Raw genomic sequence first — 9,023 nt, forward strand, 5'->3', positions numbered from 1 at the left:
GACTAGGGGCAGCGGCAGTGGCGGCGTCCCTCCAAGCGGCTTTTTTAGCTCCCCTCTCTCCTCTCGCGTCCGTTTATGCCCCCTCCACCGTCCTGTCACTCACTCCGAGAACTAAAAGCAGCGCCACACAAAGGCGGATTCCTGAGGTTAGATCCCCTCGTTCACGGTTCACAGGGACCCCGCTCACGAGGATTAAACAACCCGATGATGGGTCTGCCAGCATCTACACACACACTGTGTGTGTGAGCCGTTTGTGTTGTTCCTGCACAGGAACGCCGGGTCAAGTTTGGGAGTGAAATGAAAGATGATTGTTCACGGTGTGGCAAGTTCAAATCAACATGAACAGCTGTGATGCATTTAGAGTAACTTGTTTATGATTTTCTTCAGTGCAACACTAATGTATAGTTTGTGCAGGGTTTATTAAGAGCCAAGAATTTGAAAGTACTGTAGGGCATGGCTTATCTGCATATAAACATCCCTCATGTGCAAAAATATCTACATATGTTTATCTGTTGTGTATACATGAGGAACCACAACAGAGGAGTGGATACCACATTTCTGCATCTAAAAATCATCTCAAACCATAAACAGAAATAACTACAATCATAAACAATAACAATGTGAGGTCCACACAAACAAGAACAATACAGCAGTATTGAATCAGCCTGCTACTGTATAGCTTTCCACTGGCTATTAGATATTCAGAGTAAGATTTCAGAGCGCGCACGAGAGAGAGAGAGAGAGAGAGAGAGAGAGAGAGAGAGAGAGAGAGAGAGAGAGAGAGCATAGTTGTGACCATGCTTCAGACATCGCACAGCATGAGACCCGCATTTTTTTTCTCTTTTATTTTGGAGCAAGAAGGATCTGAGAGAACCAATGTCAGTTCTGCCACATCGCAGCCTGGATCAAACGACAGGAAAGAGCCAGGAAAGAGTTGAGCTGGACACACACACACACACACACACACACACACACACACACACACACACAGAGCACTGGCCTCGCTCTGCCACCACGGCCGACCCCCACTGCACCAGCTCAGGAGCAGCTGCAGAGGACTCGCTGCAGCGGAGTGCAGGGCAAAGCTGCAGAACATGAATATCCATGAGAGATGCTCGGCAACTCAACACTGCCAGTGCTTTCCACATTCAGTTCTCCTCTTCCCTGACAGCCTGATGCTTGCATGGGACCTGGCCCTGATCAGGCTCTCATCAGGCCCACATCAGGCTGAGAGATGCATTCAAGAATAGCATGTTAATGTTAATGGACAGCTCCTTGAGTTAACTATGAACTGTCTCCCAATGCACTCAAACAGTCTACAAGGGGGTACCAACATGTCCGCTGGACTATTCTAAATAAAAAAAAAACATTTACACACAACACACAACAGTTCAGGGAAAATATGTTTGCTTTAAAGGCTTGATGATTTTGAACACACCTCAGATCCGGCCCACATCAGGCCAAGCTCTGTTCCTGAGCCGGCTGCTGCGGCACTGCGGCCAGTAAACAACAAAGCTAGTAATTAGTCAGCGTGAAGACTTGATTGGACTTCATTCATGTCACAAACACCAGCACATTCACCACTAGGATCCTAACACCATCCTGACAAAAAACTGAACAACACACATAAATAAACGACAACAACAAAATAAAACAAATAACAACACACACACTCTCTCTCTGACTTGGCCTTTGAGGGGAAATGAGAAGCGAGATGCAGATTTTTGCCTGTTAGGCGCAAAGCATGCTGGGAAGTGGTATCATTGAGAGGGCATGTCAGCGCCGGCGCATCTCCTCTGAGATTCACTGCAGTGCTTCTCTCCCTCCACATTCTCCTGCTAAATACATTATTCATTTGATTAGCTTCTCTCGGGGGAGAATTGTAATGCTCCAAGTTCTTACAAAACACACACACACACACACACACATTTTTTATGGCTCTTTACCATGGAGCAGATACACGAGCGCTCCTAGCTGTACGTTTATGACCACTGCGCCAGCGTTGGGTGGCTGAGAGCTTATGTCCCGCAGCGTTCACCAGAGTCTTCCGCTCCAGTATGCTGTTCCCAAAGAACAAGCGAGTGAATAATCAACCCAAATGAGTGCTCCATACCCTATATATACACTATACCCTGCATCCCACTCTGCCAGGGACAGTGATGACTCTCGCAGCTATGGATGTGTAAGGACACAAACTGAGTGAGAGTAGCTGCACACTTCACAACTGAATTGCTGCAGCAGCCTTCATCAGGATGCTGAGCTGGTTTGATACAGAAACACAACACTACTATACTCTACTTTCTAACTCTGTGGTTGTACCGCCTTGAGAGATGCTTAGTGTACTAAGACACGTTCCTTGTGTGTGTGTGTGTGTGTGTGTGTGTGTGTGTGTATATGTTGTGTGTACAGTACAGTATAACAATATATGAGCAGTCTTGCGTAAACAGAGTTACTGAGAGCTGTTTAAAAGGCTGACCTTTCTCTACTCCTCCCGTCACCCCCATGTTCTGCCCCTGACCCCCCCCCCCCCCCCCCCCACCCCAACTGTCTCTCTCTCTCTCACACACACACACTCTCTCTCTTCTTCCATAACACCCCCAATAATAGGGGTTATATCCCCCATTCAACATCAGAGTGGGTCATTATGAAGGGTTAATTACCTGCCAGTGCTAACCATTTGCCATAGAAACAGTATTGCCATAGTAACAAAAGCTAAAGAGAAAAGGCGGGTGTGTTTTTTTAAATCAAGACTGAGAGTGAGAAGGCTCTGCAAAAAGTGTACATGGAGTGTGTATGCATTTGTATGTGTGTCCACCCATCAATCCATATATGTGCATGAGTCATGCTGGTGTGTGTATAGAAGAATGTAAGTGCAAGTGTGTGTTTGTGTGTGTGTTTGTGTCTACTTTGGGCTGTGCTGGGTATGATTCATAGCCCAGGCACTTGGATTTTCTCCAGCCTTTATAGTTAAAGCCCCATGAATTACGGTCTTAGCCCCTTGATTAAGTCTTAGCCCCATCAGATAGGCCCGATAGATCAGACGTGAGCCAAACAGCACCGAGATAATGTGCAACAAAAGACCTTGGAACTGTAGGACATGATGAAAGGACAGCCAGTCAGGAGAGAGAGAGAGAAAGTATGGAATAGTGACTCAGACAGAATGAAAAAGCAAGAGATGAAAGAGAGAGGGAGATGAAAGAGAGCTAAAAAGAGAGGGAGAGAGAGGCTAGGATAAAAGGATGTGGCGGAGTGGCAAATGAACAACAGCTGAAAGAATAAAAAAGAATGAAGGGGAAACAGAAAAGAGGTGGATGAATGAAAAGGTAGAGAGAAAGAGAGTTGATGATAGGAGCCAAAAAAGAGGAGGATGAGGGGATTCATCTGCATCGGCCCTCTCCGCCCTTTTTCACTTAGCAGGCAATTTAAAGTGGTGCCGTGAGCCAGCAGGGGCATTAGCTGAATTACTAATACCCCCCCCCCCCCCCCCCCCCCCCATCCCTATCATATCCCCCATTCTCACAACCTGGTGATCTGCTCACAAAAAGACTGCAGAGACATGTGAGAGAGAGAGAGAGAGAGAGAGAACGAGAGAGAAAGATTGAAACAGGGTCTTCCCGCCTCCACCATCCCTTGTTCATCTCTCATTTCTCTCAGTCTCAACCGAAATGATACTCTTTTGTGAGTTGCATAGTTGTCCTTTGGGGACAGGTATGGGAAGTGCACAAAGCTGCTCTATGTGTATAGACTCAATACAACCACAAGGAAATGAGCATGTCCTCATGTGCATGAGTGTGTAAGGGTGACAGAGATAGAGTGAGTGTGTAAGGGTGAGAGAGATAGATTGAGGTAGAGAGAAGGAGTGAGAAAAGATGAGAGACAGAGAGAGAGAGAGAGAGAGAGAGAGAGAGAGAGAGAAAGAGAGAGAGAGGGGGAGTGGAACTCCAGAAAAGAGGGTTGAGGCAGCAGAGTTGTATTTTTTATTTAACACCACTGAGGAACAAACAGGTACACATGTTTCTGTACTCGGCCTTCCTCAAAGCTCGCCGAGGAGCCACTCGCCCGCCGAGAGGTCCACAGCCTTACTGGAGCAGCTCCAACAGAGGCAGGGAACAGCGAGGAACACAGTGTGAAAAACTCGGTGTTAAAGTAAGTTCATCCCCCAACACACACACACACACACACAAACACACACAGTGCATCTACTGCCAAAAACAGAAGGTGTTAACAATGTTAAAATAATGGAAAAGTAAGACCCCTCCCAACACACACACACAGAAACACACACACGCAATACTGGATGGCAGGTTTTCATGGGTACACTGTTACAGTGTTAAAAAACTTGGTAAAACACACACACACACAGTACAACCACACTAGAACAATGATTGGGCTAACGTGAGGTGACTCGGCTCAAGGGCACATCAGTCTTATTCCCATTGAGCCTGCGGCCATTTCTGTGCACCTTCCTCCCTCGTTTCCCTTCCATGGCTCCTCCAAACCCAACAACTGACCATATATTCGGCCCCGAGCAAGAATTTACACCATGTGTCACAGACTCACAGTCATGCTGTCAGTGTGAAATGTGGCAACATTTCCAGACGACGGAAACCTTAGTGCTGTGAGTAAATCCTGCAGATGGGAGACCAGTCTGGCCAGAGAGACTACAAGACAAGAAACCTTTTCTTCAACAAATTTAACTCAGAAATTCCTAATTTTAATGAACCTAATGACATATCAAAATTAAAGATATTATTAGGAGAAGGAGATAAAGCATATCTTGCTGCCCAATATGTATCAACATGCCACAATCTGAGGGACAATGAGTGACCTATATCACCAAATAAATACACACACAGACACATGCAGACAAGTGCGCACACACGCGCGCACACACACACACACACACAACACACATACACAAACACACACACTGCATCATACACTACATTTTACTTTATTTTACCTATTTATTTTATTCCTTTGAAAATCTACTGACATGTATGTGTTTTATTGATTTATTGTATAACTGCTTTGGCAATATAAGTGAGCTTGTCATGCCAATAAAACATTCTTGAATTGAATTGACTACCTGCAGATAAAAAAGAAAACTGCACTGCAGCGCCGTCACAGAGAGAGAGAGCCCCTCACTGGGATTTTAATTATTAGGCCTTATCAGATACGCCTGCACTGAACACCTCTGCTTGATGAGCACGTGATCAATAGACCTCTATTCAACCCAGAGGTGAAATCAATTAAAATTTCCATTTGCGAATTACATGTTGCGTGATAAATGGCAACTGCTTAGGTCAAATATTGACTACATGTCCAAGCAACAAGCAACGTGGAGCAAATTTACATCTGTAAGAAGCACCAAGACATCCATTAACCTTGGCGATTAAGAACATATGAGCCTATATTATAACCACCCTGAGTTTTCCACGAAACATATAACGGTAAAGGCAGTGTTGTCACTATGCCTCGAGTCTGAGTCCAGGTTTGAGTCTCCTGTGTTCAAGTCCGAGTTAAGTCCAAGTCATAAAAAAACATCCAAGTTAAGTCCCAGTCGAGTCCACTACTCATCTGAGTCAAGTCCAAGTCGAGTCCCTAAGTGTAAAATGCTGTACCAATTTTGCATAAGTGAAAAAATGGTGACAAACGTATGAGGCACTTATGTCTTATCTCTGCCTGTTTACATTCATTCTGTAGATATAATTGTATCATCAACATTCAGTTCATTTAATATCTGACCTCAACAGGTGTGTGTGTGTGTGTGTGCCTGGTGTTTTCATATCAGACACCCTGGAGTGGCTCTTCCTTTGAGTGTTTTGTAAAATGGTGCCACAGGCAGTAAGCTGGCGGTATGCCGCAGTGTCAGTGATTCCTCTTCCTCCCCTTCCTCCTCTTCCTCAGCTCCATGATTTAAGAAAGTGGCATCCTGCTTTCCCCCCAGTCACTCTTTCTGAATCCACTTTTTAAGAGAGTGGCTGGCTCTCTGATGTGTGTTTTTTTGCCTTGACTGAAGCTCAGGCTAAGTGGCTGCCCGCTCGAGTGACTCCTCACTGGCAGCTCTAAAGGAGGAAGAGTGGTTAAACCCGCTGGCTTCATATTTTATAGCGGAGCTCTCTGTTTCTCTCTCTCTCTCTTTCTAAAAAAAAACAAAAAACACAATGTACAGCTGGCTGAGTTCTCGGTTTCACTTTCCTCGTGGATGAGATGATTACTGGACTGCACCCTGAGTTAACACACACACACACACACACTGAACTGCACTGCTTTATCACACAGTTTCTGTTTCGTGTGGCCCTCTCACACACATTCAGTACACACTCGCTGCCAACTGTGTGGTTGCTATTTTTTTGTCACGGTTGGAAGAAGTCGCCGGTGTTTTAAACAGCATACCATGTTGATCCAAGCGCGACCTGACCCCTTACTCTTTTCAAACGTTACTTATTATTCATCAGGTCTGTGGGAACACAAGGGGGTTCAGCCGAGTCCACCAACCACCAGCATTAACTTGCCTTCTGAGGGGGCAGCCTACTCTGCTCTGCCCAGCTCTGCTCTCACAGCAATACATCACAATATGTCACCACAGCCATTCCATATTTAAAACCATTAGTGCCCGCAGCCCTCCGCGCTTTTAGAGCCTAAGCTGAGCCTGACTGGGTGGGTGGGTAGGTGAGGGGATTGTGGGTAGAGGAAAGGGAGGGGGGGGGTGGTCTCTTGGGGCACCTGGGGGAGTGCTGAGGTACTGAATGTAAACACTGCTGCAATTACTAGGCTAATGCAGGCTGTAGTTCCACTGGGGAGTCTGCCTGGGTCACGTGGACAGGAGCAGGCCCTTCAGACGACCTTGGCCACTCCACACTCCCCCCAGGCCTAAAGCCGGTTGCTTGGACACTCTGTCTGTCTCTGTCTCTCTCTCTCTCTCTTTTTCCCTCTCTCCCTCCTTCTCTCTGCTGCCTTCTGAAGGCTGTTAGCTCAGAGAGGAAGTGACTCTGGCGGTCCCCCCTGGGTTAGACCTGCGGAGGGTAGAAATCACACCCAGCAGCGAATGGGAATGAACAGCTGTGTTAAACGCCCACCCATGATTTTAAACCAACATGTCAGAGCCCAGTGCACACACACTGGGCGGCGTGTTTGACCATGAGCGCGGCCACACTGGGGGAGCCTCTAGCGAGGGTAATCACTTGTGGCAAGGCCGGTCTGACAGTGGAGCGGAGGTGGTTGAAGAAATATTACTCTAATCCACCCAAAGACTGGATTTGGCTTGTCACACACAAGTGAAAATGCATTTTCAGCACATGAGGAAAGAAGAACAGTATTTTGTTAATGATAGTGTTTCTCCACCAGGGCTCAGATGGAGCTACTTGAGACAGTCTACCGGGCTGAAGAAAATACCGTTTCACCAAGAAATGATAACAACATGTCACTAACAAATATGACACCATTAACCATCTAGGTCCATTCAAACAGCCAACAGACATGTTTTCTGTGTCCTTGGGAATGGTTGTTGAGAACAGTAAAGAAAGAATGTGTGAGCTTTATAATACAGACTGTTTGGGCGTCACAGTATATCAAATGTGTTTGTTTGTGTGTGTGAGAGCTAAATAATACTGAGTGTGTCTGTGAGTGTGTAAGCTTTACAATACCGTATGAGTGAGTGAGTGTGAATGTGAGAGTGTGTGTGTGTGAGAGTGTGTGTGTGTGTGTGTGTGTGTGTGTGTGTGTGTGTGTGTGTGTGTTTGCACGCGCACGCGCGTGTGCTTTGTAATACTTAGCGTCTTGTTTCTGTCAATGCGGCACTTGAGCAGTGAGTGAGGCGGGTGCCCCCAGGCTGAGGCTAAAGCCGTGGACTGTCAGAGCGCCTGTCGCAGCACAATCCCTTCCTAAACCCCACCCCGGGACACAGAGGAGCAGGGAAATAAACTCCTCATTCAGAAAGCAGTGGGAAAAGTGCACACTGCAAATTTGTCAAAACTCTGAAGTTGAGAGTTTGTGTGTGTGTGTGTGTTTGTGCGTGTGTGTGTGTTTGTGTGTGCAAATGTGACGGTGAGTTTAAATACTTGCATGTGAGTATGAATGTGTGTGTGTGTGTGTGTGTGTGTGAACAATGACTTGTACACATTTGAGTAAAAAGAGTAAAAAGAAAAAAAAATTCTTTAATCATCTCATATTTCAGGCGTCACATTTTATCTAAAGCTGTGATTTTCCCCCAAAGAGCTTTTCTGCTACTGAGTGAACAGGAGCCAGACTCACTCAAGCTTACAGAGGCTCTGCACATCCGCCACTTCCCAGAATGCACAGGGAGAGTTCTCTCAAAGTCTTTACTGATTTACTGAATTAGCTGTAAATAAAGGTCAGTATAGAATAAAATAACTAAAATCCTGAATAATGAATCGGTGCAACTAGTGTATCAAAATGGAATGTACGAAAAAAAGATGTATACTACCGGTATATTAGCAAGCTATAACATGCACACACAGCGCAAATATAGATGCAAAAAGATTATGTATGATTCGCTAGCCTACTGGATTAATGAGCAACACAACAACTGCAATCACACAGACACCCAAGCCCTGTTTGTGAGATTGTGAAACAAATGTGAGAATCTCTTTCTCTCTGTTACTATATGTGCTGTGTCTACACTGTTACATCAGTCACTGTATGGGTGTGTCTTGTGTGTTTTGCATGTACATATCTTTGTATCTATGTGTGCCTGTCAAAATGTGTGTGTGAGTGCCTCTCTCTCTCTGTCTGTGTCTGTGTGTGTGTGTGTGAGTTTGGTCTCTTCTGAAACTGGTAGTGTTTCACCTATCAAACTTCCTGACATAAAGAAGGGTCACAAAACAAGATCAAACACCCTTCACACATAAGAGGTGATAGGAAAGGCTGCCGTCTTCACAAATCCTATCACTTACTCATCTCCCTATCCATGCAATAGAGAGAGAGAGAAAGACATGACAGAGATAGAGAACAAGATGAAGAAGGGATGAGAAAGAAAGGAGGGAGAGAAACAAAGGGAA

General features: G+C 45.6%; 1 protein-coding gene across 2 annotated transcripts in view; it reads right to left on the reverse strand.

Moving 5' to 3' along the window:
• Nucleotides 1-9,023, reverse strand: part of klhdc8b (kelch domain containing 8B) — a 104,360-nt gene that overhangs the window by 71,744 nt on the left and 23,593 nt on the right. The gene's annotated exons all lie outside the window — the stretch shown is intronic.

Source organism: Alosa sapidissima, chromosome 7, assembly GCF_018492685.1.
Source record: "Alosa sapidissima isolate fAloSap1 chromosome 7, fAloSap1.pri, whole genome shotgun sequence".
NCBI lineage: Eukaryota > Metazoa > Chordata > Actinopteri > Clupeiformes > Clupeidae > Alosa > Alosa sapidissima.